The sequence below is a fragment of the Pteropus alecto genome, unplaced genomic scaffold (genome assembly GCF_000325575.1).
Source record: "Pteropus alecto unplaced genomic scaffold, ASM32557v1 scaffold63, whole genome shotgun sequence".
NCBI classification, from domain to species: domain Eukaryota; kingdom Metazoa; phylum Chordata; class Mammalia; order Chiroptera; family Pteropodidae; genus Pteropus; species Pteropus alecto.
The window spans coordinates 7,575,936-7,600,181 of NW_006434897.1; the positions used below are offsets into that span (position 1 = coordinate 7,575,936).

The 24,246-nt window shown below is 36.1% G+C and overlaps 1 pseudogene; it reads left to right on the plus strand.

The window, feature by feature from the left end:
• The first annotated feature begins 5,687 nt into the window (after positions 1 to 5,687).
• The window catches only part of LOC102881541, a 59,707-nt pseudogene continuing 41,148 nt past the window's right edge, over positions 5,688 to 24,246 (plus strand).

The window sequence follows — 24,246 nt, forward strand, 5'->3', positions numbered from 1 at the left end:
CAATTGTTCCTTCCTCAGGAAACCAGGGACAAACTTCTTCTATAAATTGCAAGAACTTCATTAACTGTTGCTGACCTACTTTAGCTCCTCTAACTCTAAGCGTATTCTTAAGCATATGTACAAATAGCAGTCGACTATTTCCTTGGGCCATTATATTTTCCCTTTCAGTTTCTATATTACAAAAACTCCTGCGTACTCACCTTCACCGCCCACGGCTTCTTTGGCCAATCTTGACTGCACTCGTCTTACGGTGGGTCCTTGCTATTTTCCCCCGTTTTCAGGTCCCTGTTCGGGCGCCACTTGTCGGAAACCAGCTGACCAAGTCAAACCAGGTCCCTGAATGGGGGAGCGGGGACTGAGAAAAGTAACATCTTGAAAGATCAAGTACAATCGAAACTCCCTTCCTACTTCTTGTTTCTAATCTTAATCTTCTTCCTCCTGGAATTCCTCAGAACCAGCTTTTTCCCTTTTATATGCAAGCAGGCCTCTGGAGATAATCCATGCACTCCTTTGAATTTGGGAGCTTCATTTAACCCTTTAGCTCCCTACTCACTACTCAGCAGCTTAATAAATCATGATTTTTCTAATGAGGAAAAGACCTTTCTTAACCTTAGTGAATATAAATTTGAGTTAGAGGAATAAATGTCTTGGAGAGAAGGGTGATATCCATCAAGCAGAAATTGGAGTCGAGTAACAAGTAGGTTAGTGTGGCATTGGTAGCAAACCAGAGATAAATATCTTGGTCCAAGTCAGTGGTCATTATTTCATCCATCAGGGGGAGCCACTGGAATGGTAGCAAGATCACCAAAGCAGTGATGCTTCACATGGTCAGCCTGAAAGAGGAGAATGTTCATGGAATTCAAAGAGATTAATCGGCCATCATTGGATCTGCTTTAAATACATTGGAGCCCAAAGGATTCCATTGGTGGGTGCTCAAATTTAATTCTTTCCTGTGCTTCTGAAGATGAGTGTTGGGGAAACCCATATTATAGTAGTATGAACATTTGTATCAGCATCTCACTTTTTCTACTATGTCTTAGAAGGAATCACAAAAATCATAAAGCCAATGATCTATTTCTCTATCTCTAAACAAGACCAGGTAAATCATTTCAGACAAAACGTAAATCTATTCTAAAAAGACCCCTCAGTAAACATTTCCATCCTGGGAAACTGTGAGCTCATATAAGAAACTTAATAAATATTGAATGATGAACGGAACACATTCATAACCAACAAACTTCAATATCAGGAAAATTTTCTCACTGTGACCTTAGTCTCTTACTTTATTTCCTTTGATAATCTCAGTAAATATAGAGAATAGCTAGCTATCAATCTCTGTATATTTTCTGTTCTGTACATCAGAACTATTATTAAATTTCCTTAATGATCCTCAAACCCACTTAGCTTTCTCTTCTGGCTAAATAATTCATCTCTCTCTCTTTTTTTTGTAGTCTTGCTTGAATTTCTTGCATTAGACAGGAAAAGTCACAAGGGATTTTAACCCAACATTCCTTAAGTATGTTAAGAATAATGAGAAAATGGCAGTGGTATATGGAGATGCCACTACTAATACATGATAACTAATGGAAATTTTCAAAGAAATGGCTAACATCTGAATAATTTGAGTTTGAGTTTTATGTAAGACACAGAAGAAACGATGCTCAATGAGGAAGAATAAAAGGTTTGTGCTTGGTCTATATTCTTTAAATACATGTGCCCATTTCTACAGTTCCTCAGAACTTCTAAAATCTGAGTTTCCTGTTTAATACCTGCTAATGGATTCACTCCATAAAATGGCAAATGCCTTAGAGTCTTCCTTGTACAAGTAGATTCTTCTCTGAAGGCTAGAGAAAAGAAAAATGGTTCATAAATTCCTAATGGCCTCAGAGAAAAAATCTTGAATTACATTCAGAGAAGTTAAATATAAAGAATGTAAGCTATTTATCAACCTGACATTCACATTGAAAGGAGTGAGGCATGCAAAGTTTTCCGTTGTGAAAAAGTTTTGCTACTGCATTGTATCCAACATTCAAGTCCCATGTAATAGAAGAGAAGAGCATTCTGAGTTGTTTATGTCATGAAGCAGTGGATGCAAGAGAAGTTAAATGTCTTTTCCTCCAGGATACTGAGAATAAACTGCTGACATTGCCAAACTGGTTCCAAAGTTATACAGAAGATTGAACAGCTACAACTTGATCTCACCTGTTCTCATGAAAGAGTGGTGCTGTCACATTAGAGCATCACTAGACAGTAGCTCGAATACCAAGGCTTTAATCTATCATGTGATCACTTCACTTCTATGTATTTTATTTGAATCAAGTGTAATAGTCATAGCAACCTCATATCTTTTGCAGATATAAAAAGATTTCTTGCCTTAAACCTTAGAGAGATAAACCAGGAGAACTGTCATCACTACTATGAAATATAAACAATAGAATTCAGTCATTTACTTCAACCTAAGTTTTTAATAGTACTCCATTGACTTAAATGGTTTGTATGCATCTCAATTTTAACCTTACATCTTAATTTAAAGTCTAATTTAAAGAGTCCGACTCCACCAAGGCTTTGAGGGAAGGGTCTCAAATTTTGCAATATTGTCACAAGTGAGAGACTGAATGGATAACTGGTTTTCTGCAACGCATGTTTTGCCTAGGGAATGTACTCACTCTGGTTAATCAACTGGCAAACAAGACACCGAGGGTTATCTCTTTACCATCCTATTGCTCCATCAATAATGTACAGATTGTTATTAAGAAGTCATTTCTTCCTTCTGGGCTGAATTTTGAGAGATGCATCATGTGGGAAAAAAATAGGAATTATAGTGTGGAGACTATGGGTCACACTGTAATCTCAGATACATGCTGTGCTATTTCGCAGACAGTCCATCAAGATATGTTCCAAGGCATGCACCAGTGCATATAAAAATATATAGGCTGAGACCACCAAACTCATTTCATTAGGACCTTTCAAGGTTAACATTATAATCATGCTTCAGGGCATAAACAGATCACCAGCTGAGCTCAGAAAGGCATTTCACTTTTCTGGAAAGATTGTCCCCAGTGGGTCAGTTTTCATTGCAGGTACATTTTACCTTTTGCAAATATTTCTGTACCAAGATGTATTTTTTGTTTCTTTCTTCATCTTGCAAATTAAAGCTCAAATCATCAAGCAATACTGATTTTAAATAAATCCAATCTAAGGCTTTCTTCTTTTATTTTTATGGTTGTTTCCTAAATTTCTGAGTATATATATGTATATACATATATATAATCTTTATTTTATTTACTACATATAATTCTGTTTTATTTACTAACAAATTTATATGAACACTATGCATTAGAATTGATTATATTCATGTCATAATGGGAATGTTATTTGACTAAGGACACCAAAAGTACTGTCACTAGTAGTATTAGAACTTAACAGTTTCTATTGTCTAGAAAGGTGTCTGATATTTAGCACCAAATGCTGGATGCTGCATTCATGTAGTAGATTTCTGATATTTCTGGTCCCTCACCTGTTCAATCCCATAGAAGACACAGACATGATCCCTATCACCAGAATTTGCTTGTGGCACTTGCTCACAGTGTCAGCAAAGAAGTTCTTCTTGAAGTAACATCCTCCAAACATTCAGCTTCCATCCATTACAGAAGCATTCAGGTAGGGAGGTGAGGAAACAGAGGTTGGGTCTCCAAAAACAACCAGCCAGCAGAGAGAAGGAATATGAACATATATGAGCATGTCATTCTGTGTGTGTGTGTGTGTGTGTGTGTGTGTGTGTGTGTGTTTAATAGGATTTGTCTGAAATTTCATGTTCATCACTCACTTCTTTTGATAGGTACTTGCTTTTATCTCAGTCTAGGACCTGGAGATTATTAGATACACTTAGAAAAAGTGAACCACTTTCAAGGAGTGATTTCTTATCTTCCAGTAGTGCTATCACTGAGAAGTCATAGCCCTTATATTTTCTTTTTTAAACATACAGGGGATGTCATCTACATTCTCGCAACCTGCTCTATTGTTTTGCCCAGCTTGAAAAATCCCCTAGAGCTGCATAATTAATAACTTATCAGCAGAGCCTATCTGCTGAGGCAGTAAAGCACTGACCCAGATTGTCTGGGTTCAAAACCCACCTTCACGGCTTAATTAGGGAGTTAACTTTTCTTTGTTTTGGCTCCCATGCCTATCTCCACACCTCCAGCCACATTTGGGGATGATCCACAAGGTCAGTGTGAAGATTACATAAATTAGTTGAGAATTGTGCCCAGCATATAGTAGATGCTCAATAAGTGTTTACTGCATAAGTAAATGTAAAGTGCATAGGTGCACCTGGACTGTAGCAAATACTCATTTATTTTTTGTATTGTTTTTATCACTTTATATTAGAAATCTTGACCTTATTTAGAGAGAGAGCCAAGCAAGAACTGCTGCTCTTCTTAACAAACCTCATCTTGGGCAGTGGCTTTGTTGTGCACATCAGAAATTCTAAAATTTCGGAGCGTGGAAAGGCACCTTTAGGGGGAGCATGTCAAATTGCCTAAATCTAATTTATTTTAAATCAGTTGGCGTAATGATCACTTTGTCTAATGACACATTCATCTATAATGTTCATTTATCAAATATACAACTTTTCATTTATACTAGATAGTTTTAGCACAGGGGCATTTCGTAAACTTCAGAGTGACTGTTTTGCCTATTTTTGAGGGTTTCCAAAGCATTTTACCCAATTAAGACTAAATGTTGAAAGAGTTACAAAATAGACTTCAAAAACACAGAATCTCAAAAATGCTTAGAGTGGCATCTTATTATATATTCAATGCTGCATCTATGACAGTTTTATTAGGAATATGATTATTACACTAATGGGTGTTCGGGGGTGGATGGACATTTTGAGAATTGGTTTTAGATGAACTGACCTCACACTTCTTAAAGGGTTGAGATGTGAGAGCAGTGGCATCAGTTTGTGCCCATTGTCATTTTGCTGACTTCTCTCTGTGACTAGTTTCAGCTCTGTTTCTACCTGCTGACAGATCTAATATGACAGCGTTCAACTTTAGATCTGTGACAAATTTCTAGATCTGGAGCCTGCTTACTCACCTGGGTTGACCCTATGACAAAGTAGCAAGTCTATATTCTACACTGAGTTGATGTGGCCACAGAAATCCATTTGCCCTGTCTACGAACACACAATAGTATACATGATTTTATGTAAGTTTCCTTTCATTTTAACTGTTTTGATAATATATATTTTTAACACCCATCTCCTCTGATAATAGGTATTTTTTATCATTAGTTCCCCTTCAGAAAATAGGGAAGAGGCAGAGGTATGGGCGGGGGTGGTGCCTAAAAAAAGAAAGTATGGGAGAACATTCAAAAAGTCTGGGGGATATGTAGAATTTCTACACAAAGGAATCATGAGATATAGGAGACCTCATAGTGCCCCTTTTAAAGGCAGTCAACACACTAAATCTTTCTTTGAAATCAGTTTTACTTTCATTTATTCTAGCTCTTATGTGGAAAAGCCAATTCTCTGCTATTGCTCCTTTGTAAAATTCTTCCCAGTTGTACAAGTACTGCAAATGCAAGGAATCTGTTTTAATGAGAATGTTTAAATTTTCTTGAACTTGAAGGTATAGAACATGCTAGGTGCCCAAAGTTTGTTTAAAGTTCTGCCTGGCTGTATAATGATGCGAGTGTGTCTGTCACATCATGTAGTAACTAGTAATGTGGAAATTGACATCTGCCAACCAGTAATGGTGGTCATACCTCACTGCTGCTCCAACTGCTCACAGTCCGGTTCAGTCTGCCACCCTGAGCTCCAGCCAGCTGTCAGGACTGTCACAGCTGCCATCTTATTTACTGCCATAAGCTTTCTTGGCATTGTGGACCCAGACACTGCTGAGATGGTGCTCGTCATTGGCTGTAAAAGGCACTGGGATGATAGACGCTAAGGAACCCTGGAAAGGTGCAACATGTTCAAACCACCTGACAGTGGAATCGGTCGGCATCAAAGTCTCTAAGGTTGTTCTTTGTTGACTGATAAGATTGGACAAGGCACAGTAGGCCCTCCGAACTCCTATTCAGAGCTGTTTTAATTGAATGTGTCATTGACAAGAGACAGTCACTTGGGCTGTAGCATCTATTCCAAATGAAACAATTGTTTTAAAGTAATTGGTCTGACAAGAAGGCTGGCAGCCACTAAGGATAAGATGTATGCATTTCTACAAGAAGAGACAGAAAACATGCTCCCTATAATTGCCACAACCAAGCTTTTAAACTTTTCTCTTGAAACAAGTTCTTTCAAGATGTCTGATTTGAATAAATATTGAAAAATTCTTGGGACACCATTTTGCTATCCATGTTTTTCACACACATTCTCATTCTCATCCTCAGCTTGTTTAAATTTTTCAGCCACAACAACTTGTAATAAATTTAATAGGAAAAAAAGTGCAAAGGATTAGTTTGTCTCTGGACTTCTTTGCAGATCTCACTGTTAGCAATTCCCTACCCAAGGACTGCAATTATGTAATGTAAGACAGAAGGTCAATTATATCAGCTAGTTAGCAAGGATTGAGCCAAATTTCCCCAGCATGTATGTGGTTCCTCAGGAGACTGGCTGAGTCTGTGAGAGCCAAAAGCATCTAAGCAAGTGGTGTTTAGCCATATAACACACCTGTGCAACAATAGACTATGTAGCACAGTAAAAACAGAAGAAATGATATGCTCTAACTCACAATCATTGCATACACAAGATCATTCCCCATTATAACGATAAAGAAAACGAGCGTTGCTATAATATTTTGCAAAATATTTAATATATAATATTTCATTTGATCCTCACAATATTTGAAGTAGGAATTATCTTTAGCCATTTTATATATTGGAGGAAGAAAGCTCACCTACAATGGCTATGTGGTAGAGATCAAAATGAAAGCAATATTTTTGACTCAAAGCAATTTTTCTAACATCATAATGACTGTCTTCAATATTCTTCTATGTTTGCTTAATTGAATATACTCTTCCTATGAAATCATATCTGGTCTAAAGTTTCAACTAAAATATGTAAATAGAGAAAAGAGAAGAAATTTATTATCCTTCCTCTAAAACATTTTTTTTGTGTGAACTAGAGTTTCTTCTATGAGTCGCCAGGCACATAAAGACACTATGGTAGTTAAACAAGCATGTTCTTAGTCATATTGCACAGGCTTGAAACCCAGCTCTCTGTCATCTATAGCTGTATGAACTTGGGAAATTTACTTATTTCTCTATGCCTCAGTTTCTTCATCTATAAAAAGAGCATTCATTCATTCATTTATACATTTATTCAAGAAGTATTACATACCTACTATATGTGGAATACTGTCTCCAGTCCCTCAGATATAACATGGAACAAGCCAAGTAAAATCTCTACTTATTTAAAAGATAGTCAGTTAACGAATAAAAGATATATTCATTGAGTAGCAAAACCTGTAATAAAGAATGAGAAAATTGATTGGCGAATAGAGAGCAATGGGAGAACAGGGAAGAGGTGCTATTTTAGATAAAATGGTCAGGGAAGGCATCTTTAAGGAGATGACATGTAAACAGAGATCTATTTGTGGGAGGGAATTCTGTGAGCAGAATTCCAGGCAGAGGGAAGAACAATTACAAAAGCCCTGAAGCAGGAACATGCCTGTGTGTGTTCGAGGAAGAGCAAAAAGGTGTGCCTGGAGCAGGATGAGAGCAGTGGAGGAAACTGGTAGGCAGCAGGTCGGAGAGGTCACCAGCGGTCACTCAGGTAGTGCCTTGATGCTTTTCATAAAGGTTTAGGTCTAACTGTGTTGGGAATCAACTGGAACCTTGGAAGCAAGGGGATTTTCGCTCTCACTACTGTAGGAAGAATAAGCTGAAGGGAAACCAATTAGGAAGCAGTTTTAAGTAATCCTGGAGAGCGATAATCGCGGCTTAGACAGGGGCTGTTGCCATGGAGGTGGCGAGGAGTGATTTTAAGCTTTACTAATGAATTGGATGTAATGTAGAATGGAAGGAAAATATTGATCAAAGTCCTAGTTATTGGATGAAAGGTAGACTCAGTTACTGAGCTGGAACACATTAGGGGTAAATAAGTTTTAGGGGAGTTACAAGTACCTCTTTCATAGGTTTAATGTAACGAGAAAATGAAAACTTTCAGTACGAAACCTGGTTTATAATAAGCCCTCAAAAAACATTAGGTATTATTAGATAATTACCATTATAATTATTATTACTAATTAATCAAGTCCTGTAAATCATATTTCCTAAATAGCTCTCATATGCATACTTTCCTCTCTATACTCACTACTGTGCCTTAGTTCAAGTCATCATTATCTTGTACTTGGATTCTTGTAAAAGCCACTAAACGGAATTTTCTGCCTCTAAACTAGACAACATTTAATCTATTTTCCTTACTGTAGGCAGAATGATCTTTCTAATGTGTAAATCCCATCACGTTTCTTCCTAGCTTAAACACTTCAGTGGCTCTCCATGTCTTATAGAATCAAGCTGTAATTCCTTAAAGATTTGGTCTCTGACGACTTCTCAGCACTACCCTCCTGGTTTCTGCAGGCTCCTGTAATGTCAACCTACCTGTTGGTTCCCTAACATTACAGGTGTTACATGCCTCCCTGTCTCTGTCCATGTCATTTATCTTCCCTGGAATACCCTTTTCATCTCATTGTATCTTGTTAAATTTTATTCTTCTGTTTAAATCTTAATTTAGAATTGCATTTGATATTAACACATTTTGTAAACTCTCCCAGAAAGGGCGGTATCTTCACACCATCCCATGTCTTTTAAATAGTTCTATTCCTGTAAATAGAACATTTCTTTTATACATGCAGAAAATGTTAATATGTTATATGTATGTGTGTCTCTTCCACACAATTGTGAAGGATATGTCTCCTTTATGTTTGAATGAACATATGCGTGCAGTTAGTGGCACATATATGTCCTAATTGATTATTATAATCTAGCCTGAATGGTTTGTGAGAAGAGGGTTTCTCTTCATCACTACTGGGGTCTAGGTGACAGAGAAAGAGAGTATAGTATTAATGCACCTGCACTCTGTTACCTGAAATTATAGTTGTATAAGATGAATTTTAGGGTTTTAATAGGCTTCTTTAGTTTATAATGACTTTTCCAATGACACAATGGCTATTAACACTAGTGAGTTATGCTAAACATGAAAACTACTATAAAAAATAAAAGTGACTATGGAAATAATACTTTTTTCTCTGCCTCAAGTAACTACTGCACTCTATCACGCTTTTTTGTTACTTTGCGTATTCATCCTTTCTCTCATTAACCTCAACTATTCATACCACACTAGCCTCTTTGCAGATATGTCAAGATCATTTTTGCCTTAGAGAATTTACATTTCTACTATTTTGAATATTCTTTCTTGTGAGTCTAACACATGCGATTTATGAGGCATATCTTCTTGAAATCTTTATCATTCAATCTGGTTTGGATTGATACCTCCATTCTCTGAGATTATAACATTATCTGTACAATTTTCATTGGTTTCTAAATATGCACGGCTTCATGTTATTTTAGTACTATTCCATTTTTGTGCATTTATTTCTCCAAATTGCTTTTAATATCCTCATTTAAAAATACTGTCACATATCCTTTTTGCATCTCTCAAAGCCCATGGAACAGTTTTTGACCTCAGTACAGGTGTTCAATAATAGATGTTGAAGCGAAAAGAAAAATGTGTAAAATGTGATGATTAAACCCATAATTATAATCACTTCAAACCTACATTAATGGACTCTTGCATGATCTCAGATAGAATGTCTTTTTGAGGATCTCAAGGCAAAGGTAATAGACACTTTATTTCCTTTCACCTACAATTATATCTAGAAGAATGAACTAAATTAAAACAAAATTTGATCATCAGTAGTCTCTTTTTAGAATTAAAAAAAGATTACAGTTAGAAAAGCAAAGCAAAACTCATTTTCTTTTCAGTTTTATAAGAAAAATAAACTTATAGATCATGTTTTACCATGTAGGAATGAGGAAGCAGTATTATTAGAACTTCTAGTTTTCTTTTTCAAGGAAAATGGGCCTTATCTGAAAATAGTTGGCTAAAAATTTATTTTTTTAAGTGCTGCAAGGACCAACATCTTGAAGGCCAAACCAAATTGATCTTATAGTCCCAGACTGTACCTCTGTTCCCCAGAAACTAATAGAAGAACAAATAATGAGATTCATCAAGGGTAAGAGCTTTAAAGAACCAATAAAATTAATGTTAGTAAATCCAGTATATTATTTAATTGCGTTTAATCCTTGGTTTCCACTCCTGAAACAATTTCTTTTTCTTAGGGGGGTGGGGAGTTGAAAATATTTCTTCCATTTGACATATTAAAAAGTGAAATAAGAGAACATACAATTTTTATGGTATAGACTCTAAAGACAATTTCTATTGCCTATGTAATATCTAGTATACAGGTTTCTCATTAGACAATTTCACACTGGCTCCCTCCATTACTTCTTTGTCAAACAAAATTTAAAAATGAAAGTCCAGGACAAAGGGCATTGTAAATGAATTAAAAACTGTCACAGCTGTTCCAAGCTGCCTGAGAAGACATAGAGTAAATTTTACTCCCTTTCGTGTTATTTTTTCTTAAGATAAATATTGGCAAGTGTTCAGCCTGTCATGAGAGAGTCCAATTAAAATTATATATCATTGCAAGTTTTCTTTTCTCTGATGTCAATAATGGAGATCTTTCGGTTAGCCTTTTGCTATCCACTTCCGGGCATTTTAATTTCCTGACAAATTTATCATCTGAAATTTGCCATCAGGAGTAGTCAGCCTCTGAGCATGATAAAGCAGCATAAATCCTGGTACTTCTCTTAGCATTGCAACTAAGAGACGATCTTTCTAGATATTACTGTGGCTCTGGATTCTTATAACCTTTCCTATATCTGTGTATGAGTACTGTAAAAATGAAATTCAGCCATGGATTTGATAAACTTATGAAGAAATGTATGAATATATAATATCTTGACCAATATTTCTAAATCTTTTGGATCTCCCTGGTCTCTCAAATTCTCATTATGTTGTTATAAATCTCTTATACATATTTTGACTATGTAAAAAATAAAGATTTTATTCACTCACACAGAAAAACATAATTTCCTAGAGAGTACATTGAGAATAAGTGGAGATATTTTGAAGTGGAAAATTGCTAACAGAGATCAAAGCTACAAATTTAAACAGTTAGAATTTACTGTCTTTGAAATGTATATTTTTCCAATTAAACAAAATATATTTTCCCTTTGAATGTAGAGAAATACTTAGGTTCTGAGGGGATCAAGAGGTTTTGTTTTTGTTTTTGTTTTTTTAATTGTTAATGACTTGTTACTTGACTAAGCAAAGTGGAAGCCAGCAAATTAATCTATTTTATTTAGAAAAGCTAAACTGGATTAATGGCAGCACTGACCTCAAAATATTTGGGACAGTTATTTAGTTTGCTTTTCAACAGTGATGAGCTGCTGTGGAAGAGATTAACTGATAAATGGACGGCTTGAATGTGAGAACTATCTCAGCAACACAGAGCAGTGTGCATGTACACGTTATGGGCAGAATTCTGTCTTCTCAAAATTCATATGTTGAAGTCCTAACATCTGGCACCTTAGAATGCAGAATGTGACTGTATTTGGAGATAGGGCCTTTCAAGAGATGATTAAGTTAAACTAAGGCTCTTAGCATGGACCCTAAAACAATCTGACGGTGCCCTTATGAGAAGAGGAGATTATGATATAAAAAGAGACTCCAAGGATACAGTGCACAGAGGAAAGACTATATGAGGACACAGCAAGAAGGCAGCCATCTGCAATCCAAGAAGGCAGGCCTCAGAAAAACCAAACCTGCCAATACCTTGATCTTGGACTTCTGAACTCCAGAGCTACGAAAAAATAAATTTCTGTTGTTTAAGCCACTCATTCTGTGATCTTTTGCTGTGACAGCCGTAGCAAAGTAATATACTAGGGAAGGCCAAGATCCGTTAGAAATCAATGCAATGGCATCCAGAATGGAACTGAAGAAGTAACATTAGTCGTAGAAGTTTTTCCTACTCCATACATTTACCCAAGAAGTAAGAGCACAAGTGAGCAAGTTTGCATTTGAAGCCCTGTGCCCAAAGAGCACAAGCTTGGTCGATGTTAGCACCCCAATCTGCATTCTGGGATATAGCAATAAAGGAGCATTAGGTAGTAAATCAATTATAAAATGAGGCAAGGTGTTGTCGTTGTCAAGCAATTTGTCCATACAGAGAAGGACCTGCTGATGCGACCCAGAGGTAAACCAAGCAGCATTTAGATCTAAGGAGAGAGGGTTGACAGGAATTAGTGAAGTATCCAGTCCTTTGGGCACTGGATGAGGTTTAGAACAGAGTCACTACCCTTAATTACCAGATAGACTAGAATGGAGAACAGCAGACCCCAGTGTCACGTGAAGATAAGAAATGCTATAACTCAGAGGCTGAATGACCATTGGCTGCTTCTACCTTACCATTCTCCTTACCAGTATCCTTACTAGTACACCAGATCTTATATCCAGATGGCTACAGAGAAGATACGGGGACATTGGAACATTGGTAGAGGAGTGAGGCAGGTTCATGTGGGTTTAGAGATTTATGTAAGGATCCATTAATTAATGTTCAGTCAGAATATCTTAGAACTGGAGGGACTTGATTTAATCAGATTAATCATTCATTTATTCAGACACTCATTTAAATACCAACATTTATGGAGAAACAACAATAGCTGAGGCTTTCGTTTTCTTTCCAGTAACTGATGCTGAAGGTCGAGTGGTGGGGAGGGTATTTTGAAGAGAAAATCTATACCTAAAGATGACCTACAGAGGAAGAAGCAGAGTAGTAAACATGTGGATTACATTTATTTATGTACTCTATAAATCAACAAATACTTGTTGCTCTTCTATAATGTCTAATTTTACACAGGATTCAGTAGAGAATTCACAAAGAACTTTAAAACATAATCTCAAATTTTAAGGATTGGTTCTCTTACTAGCAAAAAAAGAAAGACCACATTTACATGAAAATATAAACTATGGCTTAGTGGAAATGAGGAGCATCAATAGATGATCAGAGCATGGAAATGCCAATATGGATTGAGAATCTAACTGTGCTTTGTTAGGGGAGAATAGTTTGAATCAGCACCAAAAACAAAGCTTTGAAGCCAAACTACCTGAGCAAAGATTTTAAATTAGGAAGTTAGTATGACACATTTTTTTTTAAAACAGAAAATAAATTGATTTTATTTGAGGAAAATGATTAGTTGAAGAGCAAAGTGAATTTGAATGTTGGGTCCCTGTGAGTCCCAATGAGTCCACTCCACAACTTCTACCTCTCAGATCCAGTTCTTTGTATAAGTTCTTGGAGCAGATCCTCCAGGAATCTGCTGTACCTAGTGCCCTTAGGAAAACTTATAAGAAGATGGTTAGTGGACAAATCACAGCTCCACTAGTAGAGCTGGTTTCAGGATCACAACTGATACTCATGGACTGCCTCTTATACACATTCTAGATTTTCTATCCTCAACTAGCACTTCAGCTTGTCTAGGTGCTGTGACTGTGATGGGATCTGAGCCTGTTCTTCCTAGGCAGTGGTTTACTGTTAAAGTTGAGCCAGGAAGTAGCAACAGGAACCAAAGTGAACCACCAGGTGCCAAATATTTTTCTTTCTGTCCCTCTGTGTAACATGAGGCTGATTATATCAGTATCAATTACTCTTCCAGTATGATGACTCCTCTTCCTGTCCTCTAGTCTCTTGGCACAAGGATCCCAAAGTCCTCAGACAAAGTTGTAACTTATAGTCAATGGAACTCTCGCTATTACATGCCTAGGTGAAGACATCCCAACCTGGAAACTAGAACAAAACCCAGAGTTGCTTGAATGAGAAACATAAATTTCCTGAGTTACTGGAAGTGATAGGAGCATCATCACTCCCGACTCCAGCCTTTGGTTCCTGGAGCCACATATTCTACCTATTGGAGACATAGCACCTTTCAGTATACACTGAATCTGGGATGATGACACCCCATATTCACAAGGCATTGCCTATAAACTGGTGTTTTAGTTGTGCCTTCAACGAACTAGTCCATCGCTCTATCAGACTGGAAGCTCCTGGATGGTGTGGTATATGATGTGACCAGTCAATGGGTTCTTGTTCTTAAAACTGGGTAAAGCATCATGAAGTTTTATTGCCACGACTGCCCTATACTACTGATCATCATCTTTGATTGCTTTTGGTTATTGAGACTGAGTCATTCCCTTATTGACAACTGTCTGTCTTGCTCTTAAGGAAACCAGGTTCTGGTAATGTCTCCATAACTCTCTGTGTGTCAGGCCATCCAATCTTCTCCCCTCCACACTAGGATCTTGCCACTAATTACAATCATTGCATCCACCTAGATTCTGTTGGTTAAGCCTCCCCATCTGTCCCTTACTAGTTGGGCATCCTATAAGCCCCTTTGCTCTCAGACAATGCAGTTTTGTAATGGCATGTTCTACCATAAACCTTGACTTAATGGAGAAGAGGCATAACTGAACTTCTCAGTGATTCTGATTCTTTTGTCACCAACACATTTCTTATTGCTTTGGTAAATAATAAACAGTATGGGTGTCCCCAAGGAACATAGGTATTGGTGGTATTTCAGATCTTACATAGTATCATTCTAGCATGACCTCTTTGCTGAAACTTTAAATCCCTTCTCTGTCAGCTATGACAATTTTGTTATTTCTACCTCACTTTGTACTGGTACTTGATTTTTTCCAGTTTCTGAGAGCCATTCTAGAAGTGTGTTGCTGAGAACTTTGTTAAGGTGCTAAATCCTATATCCCATGACAGTAGACTCATAGTGATAACTTATCCAAATTTATGCTCTTATCCTCCATTGATATACCACCTTCAGAATTCAATCCCTCAAATATCTCCTATTTACTACTGTGTAAGCTGCATAAGTTCTGTAGCTCCTTGGAAGTATAATTCTTTTTCTTTATTAACAAGCACGATACTTCTTTAGCCAGAGTGTGTTGGAACTTAGCCCTGATTATTGTCTTAGTGCCCAGAAGTGGAGGTAGGGTTGATTCAGTGGGATTGGGGATATATGTATCATATTTTCTCGCAGGTAGAAGCTTTTGCATCTTCCCCAAGCCAGGGGAAGTACTGCCTCTAATAAGGAGAGGTGGGCCATTTTGCCAGGCTGAGTGTTCAGGAATATTTAGGAATTTAATATTTGAGTGCCTCATTGCAAGTATCCTTTTGCATAACTCTGGGCCCTGACCTTTGGATAGCCAACCTGACTAATTTTGGCATGTAATTTTCTTAGGAATGCTGCCATACTTATGATTAAGTCCTGGTCTGCAAATTTTTCTGTTTTCAAGTTCAAAAAGAAAAGAGGACCCCTGACGTCCTCATCCTAGTTCACCACCAGTGAAAGTTTTAAGGGTTGCATTGGCCAAGTAATATAAAAAAAGTGAACACAACAAACCAACCAAAGAAATTCAATAGCCACCTAATCAAATAGCACTTCAATGATAAATTTCCAGGTAATCTTAGTATAACTGGAATTTTGGGAAGCCTGCCTATTTAAAGGATGCTTTTTGCTATTTGTTTATATGAGTTTAAAAAGATATATTGGAATTGATAACAAACTTTACTATCTATTAGGCATTTAGTTTCCTGGCAATTTTGCAATACACTTCTAATAGAAAGATACTTTAAGACAAGAAGAATTAAAGTGAAGTTTGAAGTAATTAAGTTAGATCTTCCAGATATGGACAGTATCCTTTTTCAACATTCATCATGAGTTTAGTAGCCACATTTGGAGAGTCAAAACAATATTCTTTAAACCTTAATAAGTGACTCATCAACAAGGAAAATATTTTTGCTACCCAAATGTAACTATATTCAGTCTAAGATCTAAATTATTACAGTGCTACTCTTAATGATCTATATTGAAAACTAAGCTCGAAAGAAAAAAAAATGTAAGAAAAGATCAGAATATAGATTCATATGTCAGATTGAAAAGTATTAAAGAAAAATTTACATTCACTTTTCTAGCTGTATTTTCTTAAGGTATTTAAAACATCAGTTTTCATTTTGAGGCTCAGAACAGTATGTTGGAAGTGGTGAACAGTGAACAAACCACTCACGCCCTTGTAAATCAGTCAAGAATTTAGATTTCATCCTAAGTGCATTTTCTTCTAAGTTATTGAATAATTTTAAACAAAGTCTTACACACATTTTTTTACAAAGAGATCACTCTCAAGGATTAGAGGCTAGCATGGATAAATAGTTGGACTAGTACTATAGTAATCTAGGCAATAAAGAAAAAGGACTCTGACTTGGGGGTGGAATTTGGTGAAGCAGAAGGGACAGATCTGAGATAAATGTTTCAAATGGAATGGTAGATTTAACTGGTGAATTGAATGTGGAGATGAGCACTTGGTTATTTGGAGAGTATTAACAGCTCTGCCATAACTATTACTCAAGAATAAAGGCAAAGTAAAGATATTTTTCAATTAACAGTGTTTGCTACCATCAGATTCACTGAAGGATGTTCTAAAAGCTCCATTTTAGGAAAATGGAAATTGAACCTCCAATGCTGGACTGAGATACAGCAAGGAATAATGACAAAAGTTTTTGTTAAAATGTGGAAATATTTACTGTATAAAACAGTGACAACATAATAACTGAGTCTATGGAATTAGAATAACAGGATAGAATTAAAATATAGAAAAATAATGACATGAAAAATGTCAAGGGATGAGCAGGGTTAAAGCGTTCTAAGTTCCTATCTTGTGCAAGAGGAGAGTTGAGATATAGATTGATTTCAGACTTTGTTATATATGCAAACTACAAATGTGAGTATGTACTTTAAAAAAAATCATAAAATTTCCAATTCAAAGAAGAAAAAATTCCCTAAATGAAAGAAAAAAAAAAACAAAACCTGATAGCATGAACGAAGGCAAGGAAAAAAACACAAAGAAAGATAAATAAAATGAAAGTACAAAATTAAATGGAATAATAAATACAAATATATTGATAATCATAGCAAGTGTAAGTGAATTAAATTTACCAGTTGGAATTCAAAGATTGACATGTTTAAAACAACACAGCTATTATATGCTTTTTAAATAAGATATATACCTATAACATAATGACAAAGAAAGTTTGAAAAACGCAATGGATAAAAGACACTAAGCATACAATATTCAGAATGCAACTGGTGTGGCTATATAAGCTGTAAATAAATGATACTCTAATATAAAAAATATTAGGAATACTAAATAATTGATTGACTCTATGTAATATATATAATTCTAAATATGCATGCATCTAATGTGAATTGACTCACCATATATAATATATATTAATTCAAAACAAGCATGATTTTAATAATACAACCTCAAAATATAGAAAACAAAAATTAACAGAATTATGAAAAAATTATATCAATTCATGTAATATATGAAAAATAGTGAAGAATTTATAGTTTCGGTTTCTGATGTTAAATTATTAATTTGTTCTTTTTCTGGTTATCTAATGTTGCGCAACAAACCACTTCAAATCTTAGTAGCTTAAAACAACATTTATTTTGCTCTTGAATCTGAAATTCGAGCAAGGCTCAGCAGGGCTAGCTTGTCTCTGCTCTACTCAAGCATTCTGTGAGGTGGCTCCAAGGCTGGAAACTCACATGTCTGGCAGCTAACATCATTCAAATGAGACCCCAGCTGAAGATATTGGTCAGAACACATACTTGTGGCCACCACATGTGCTCTGAAATTCTTTACAACATGGTCTGAGTTCTAAGGGTGAGCATTTGGAGGGAGAAGGAGAGGGAAAGGGAGAGAGAGGGAGAGACAGAGAGAGAGTGGGAGGTGGAGGCAGGGCCAGATAGAAGTTACATCATCTTCTATTACCTGGCCTTGAAAGTTACACAGCATTGCTTCTACTACATCCTATTTGTCAGAGCAGTCACAAAGATCTGCCTAATTTTAAGTGACGGGCAAACAGACTCTACCTCTTGATTAATGAAGCGGCCAGGTTCTAGAAGAGCATATGGGTCTGGAAATTTTTCTGTGCCCTCTTTTTGAAAGATGCAGTATGTCATAATCTTATACTAGAAATATATGCAAAAAAAGAATCTTATAAGTTTGATAAATAATCACTTAAACTTAAGTATTTTGCTTACTTATCTTATTTTAACATAGGTATCCTAGAGAACCAGAAGATTCATTGCCATCTTTACTCAGTTCTCTTTTAAAAGTAAGTCAATTTTTGAGCTATAAGACTTGTTAAGCTACCTAAAACTCCTTATCTAAAGTAATTACCTATTATCAAAAAGCAGTACTTTCTTCATTGATAGGTGGAAGAAGATGAAAAATTGCAGCTGGAATAGGAAAGAAAACAAGACCTCTTTTTATCATTGTTTTTCATGGAGTTTGCTCTGGCTGTTAAAAACATCAGACAGTAGACAACTTGGGTCAGATTGTGAGATACTCTACAAGACACTTACACTTCTCAAGTTCAATGAGGAAATAAATTTTTACTTAGTTTCAAAGCCATGTTTTTCTTAGTAAGTGGGGAAAATATCAACATACAATAACACTGAGGCTTTATTAGCAATGCACATGAAAAAATATATTTTTTCTGATTATATATATTTTTTCTGATTAACTATTTTTATTTCATAGGACATGTGCAGATGGCCACTCCATCCCACGACCTGAATGTGGTGCTCCCCATCAACATTCAGACTCCTGAATCTAGTGTGCTGACATAGAATCTTTCTTCATACAACCTGTGATGAAGTCATTTGCCTACACTTGGTGAGAATACAACCTTCACATATTAACTACCTATGTGTTCTTTTCTTTTCCAAATGATTTGTCTCTGAAAAAGTGGTACTCCGTGGCATCAATAAAATCTTTTTTTTTAAATCTACTTATTTATTTATTTTTTTTAATTGAAGAAATGATTTAATTTTTCCCCTATGTACCTCTCCCCTACCCTTTGGTAACCACTAGTCCATTGTTCATGCCCAATCTATTTTGAGTTAATTTTTGTATGTGGTGATAGACAGCAGTCTAGTTTCATTCTTTTGCAGGTGGCTTTCCAGTTTTTCCAGCACCATTTATTGTAGAGGCTTTCCTTTCTCCACTGTATATTTTTGGCTTTTTTGTCGAAAATTAGTTGCCCATATAAATATTGGTTTACTTCTGGACTCTCAATTCTGTTCCACTGGTCCTTGTGTCTGTTTTGCTGCCAATACCATGGCGTTTTGATTACCGTCACTTTGGAGTATAATTTGAAGTCAGGCAGAGTGATGCCTTCAGCCTCATTCTTTTTCTCAGGATGGCTTTGGCAATTCAGGGTCTTTCATGCTTCCATACAATTCTGGTGATTTTTTTGTTCCATTTCTTTAAAAAATACAGATTGGATTTTGATGGAGATTGCATTAAATTAGTATAATGCTTTAGGTAGTAAGGTCATTTTAACTATATTGATTCTTCCAATACAAGAATACGAAATATTTTTCCATTTCCTTGTATCTTCGATTTCTATTGACAGGGTCTTATAGTTTTCATTATATAGGTCTTTCATATGTTTCGTTAGATTTATTCCTAGGTATTTTTTGTTGTTGCTGCAATTGCCAAAGAAATTCTTTTTTTCCACTTCCTTTTCGTGTTCTTGTGGAGACTTTAGGGTTTTCTACATAGAGAATCATGTCATCCGCGAATAATGACAGTTTGACATCTTTGTTTCCTATTTGGATGCCTTTTATATCTTTCTCTTGCCTGATCGCACTCGCTAAGCCCCCCAATGTTATATTGAATAAGAGTGGCGATAGTAGGCAGCCTTGCCTTGTTCCTGATCTTTAAAGGTTTTTAGTTTTTCACCATTAAGTATAATGTTGGCTGAGGGCTTGTCATATATGCCCTTTATTATATTTAGTTACTTTTCTTCTATTTTGTTAAGTGTTATGATTATAAGTAGGTGCTGTATCTTATCGAAGGCTATTTCTGCATCTATTGATATAATCATATGATTCTTATTTTTAAATTTGTTTTAATGTGGTTTATCACATTATTCAATTTGCATATGTTGAACCATCCCTGTGCCCCAGGATGAAGCCCACTTGATCGTTTTAATATGTTGCTGTATTCGGTTTGCTAGTATCTCATTTAGGACTTTTGCATCTGTGTTCATGAGAGATGTTGGTATGTAGTTTACTTTTTTTGTGTTATCTTTACAGGTTTTGGTTTCAGAGTAATACTGGCCTCATAAAATGAGTTGAGAAGTATTGCCTCCTCTTTGATTTTTTGGAAGAGTTTGAGGGGAATAGGTATTAAATCTTTGAATATTTGGTAGAATTCACTGGTAAAGCCATCTGGTCCTGGACTTTTATTTTTTGGTAGGTTTTTGATAATTGTTTCAATTTCCATTCTGCTGATTGGCCTATTTAGATTTTCCAGTTCTTCTTGATTCAGTCTAGGAAGGTTATATTTTTCTAAGTACTGGTCCATTTCTTCTCGGTTATTAAATTTGGTGTTATATACTTTTTCATAGTATTCTTTTATGCTCCTTTGTATTTTTGCAGTGAGGCTGCGATTCAGCCTCAGTTTTGAAACTGCGGCTGGTAAAAATCAACTATTGTTTCCCCACTGTCCCCACTTTTCTGCCATCTCTGTTTCTCTTCCTTCTGCCCTGAAGACTGGGCCCTGTCATGGACCGCGTGGAACTCACAACACTCCCAGGCAGGGCTGTTCAGGGAACTCACTGCACCTTTCCTCTTCCCCTCCTCCTACAGGGAGCTCCAGCAGCTGTGAGAGGCCGCTTCTTTGTTTCTTCCAATCCACCGCCTGACACCTGGGGTTCTGACCTGTGGCAGCTCTTATGCGCAGATCCCACGCTCAGACGTGCTGGTGGGCAGTTTAGGTGTTTTTTTTTTTAATTGAGTTTTAGATGTTCAGCTTATTGTTGTTTCAAAGGGAGAGATCTGGGGACGTCTCTCACTCTGCCATGTTTCTGACATCACCGAAAAATAGTTTTTTGTTTCTCATGTGTTTTTGCCTTGCTTACTTTCTTCCAAGGGATAAAATCTACAGGTGATAGCATTGATATTTTGATTCATTTTAGGTCATAATCCCAATGATTTGTATTGATACTTGTGTTTCCTCCACAGCGTCCATTGCAGTGTACCTTATGCTTAAAAACTATCACAATTCTTTGAAAAAGAAATTGTATTGGAAAATTACATGTGAAAAAATAGTAAAGATACAGAAGATTGGAACAGCACAAGCTTCCAGTAAAGGACATAAAAGGGACATATCTATTTTCTTTAACTAATAATTTGAGAAATGTACTATAAGCACATAGAAAATTTATGAAAACTATTATTAGGCCATAAAGTAATAAAATGTTATCATTTAATGCATGTTCTATTAGCTTTTTCTTGTTATAGTTTTTTGTTGCTATTGAAGGTAACTTTTTAACATAAATTTCATTTTATACCTATTGTTGGTATATAGGAATGTACTTTTATATATTTATCTTACATTGAGGAAACTTGATGAACTCTCTATTAATTCTGAGAATATATCTATAGCTTCTCTCTGGGTTCTATGTTCATGATGACTATGTGAACTTCAATGTGGAAGAGGAAGGCTTGTTGGAACTGATTCTGACTTTCTCAGTATAAAGTGAGCATTCTGTTGTGGAGCTCTAGTTCCCAATGTTTAGCCTAGTGATGCAGCTTCCAAGCCATCTCCCTGGCTCTCACCTACAAAACTAATGTAACAGCCTCAGCTCAAGGCTCACACTCCATTTTCACCATTCTAAATGCATTTGATAGGATAACATTAAGGGTTATGAATACGTTCTTTTAAAACAAAGGCTGTTATTTTGTGGAAAACCTCTTTTAGAGGGAAAAATTCAGCTATTATCCACTTAACAATTGCCCATTAATAAACTGTTTTTTATTCATTTACTATTAAATAGATGTAAATATTTCACTGACACATTTTTTTTTCTTTTGTTGCTTATATTTACTATCATAAATACCTGTCAAACAATACATTTGTCAAACAGAGGTTTGGTGTTTGGTCTAGAAAATAAATGGACCCTAGATTATCTGTTAAAACTTTTTCATTTATAAATATCTTATGTGGAATTAATTATATTGTTTTCTGACTATGAAACAAAGACCTTGTGAAAATAGGACATTAAATATTGTCCTAAGTATTTGGAATGAACACAATGTGTAGATGGAGAGGCCGGGGTGGAGGGTTTGTTCAAGAATGATATGAGGAAATACACTCACCCTAATGTGGAGTGTATTTAGATATTGATATGAACTCTGAACAAATTAAAATTTAGTTTAAGCATCATTCATCAATTTTCTTTTAAAAAATTTTTTCTGTGTGTCTACAAATGACTATCAAAAATCCAGATTTTATTGTTAACATGTGTAATTATGTTTTACAAAAGTCGCTTTTAAATTTAAATTTTGAAGACAAAAAGGAAATGAATGTATAATATGATTTTGATTTTGAAGTCATAAGAGGCCTGAATTCCAGACACAAGTCTGGGGCATGGGGAGGAGAAATAAAGTTCTATACTAGTTGGGTAAATGCTAGTTTGAGAAATGTCCTCAAATGAATAGATGGGTCTGTGCCTTAGTTTTCGCATTAGGAAAATGACACTCTTAAAATTTACCTAATAATCAGGAAGACTATAAAGTGGATGATTTGGGATGTTTTGGGAAGAAGTCATATATTCATTCATTCATCAGTCTTATTGACTACAAATAATATACCATCACTTAGAACAGAAAGGATAAAGTTTTGGCTTTCATGAAACTCACATTTTGTTAAGGGTAAACAGATAAATAAATATATAAATATATAATAAATATATAAGGACAAGAAGTGTTAAAACACACACACACGAACACATACACACACACACACATGTACAGAAATTAAATCAGTGTGGTCGGGATATATTCTACAAAAAGTGGTCAGGAAATCATCTGACAAGTAGCCAACTGAGTAGGGGTCTACGGGAAGCAAGTTACTGATGGAGGTGGAGGGTTTACCTTGAGTGAGATTGATCCAGGCAAAAACAATAAACCAAGATATGTGATCCAAGACAGAAGCAAGAGTGGTAGGTGCAAAGAACAGCAACGAGGGCAGTCTGGTTAAGAGAAGGCAGTGAGAGGAGGAGGAAGAAGTAATGGGGAGCAGAACTAATAGAGTTTTACTCTAAATTACACTACACACTATGGGAGACTCTTAGAGAGTCTTATTTAAGTGTTAGCAGGATCACTCAGGCTGGTGTTTGGAGGAAGGACTTGAAGTTAGGGTAGCAAGGGTGGAATCGAGGAAACTCTACTAAGGTGATAGCCTAGGTGAGCCATCATAGTGGCTTTGAATGGAATGGTGGTGGTGCAGGTGGTGAAACATGGTCAGCTTTGGGCTCTGTTTCAGAGACAGAACCAACAGGTTTGCTGATGGATTGGATGTAGGATATGAATCAAAGATGGCTCCAAAGTCATCATTAATATTTATAACTTAAAATGGTACAAACATTTTCAAAATAAATAAATGTACAACCTTGTACAGTGTTTTGGATCTTCCCCCTTGTGGTTTGGATCAGGGGTTTTCGAACTTGGGTTTATATCAGTGATGTGTGGGTGTTATTTTAAACAGTGCCCTTCTGCTGCCCAAATGCAGCTGGTCTACTAGCCCAGGTTCCGTATTTGAACAACAGCCGATTGAGAGACGGGGGTTTAGAAGAGCTTGGTGAGCTTATTATCTTTCTGTTTCATCACTCAGATCCCTAAACAGGAGTTGAGAATAATGACCATTTCGTCTTTCCTAGTCTTCCTTTTTTCTCTCACTGTGAAAAATAATGGTCCACCCCAAGTCGTACGCTGGACTCATTGCCTGCTAGTGACAGGACCGTGGGTTTCTTAGTCACATCTGTGTTGATGCTCAATGCAGTATAGACATGTTTTAAAATAAAACAGATGATTGCTTATAAAAAATAAAAAAGGAAGGAAGGAAGGAAGGAAGGAAGGAAGGAAGGAAGGGAGGAAGGAAGGAAGGGAGCGAGGAAGGGAGGAAGGAAGGAAGGAAGGAAGGAATAGAAAGAAAGAAATTTCAGTTTATAAATTTGTACATAGCATTGC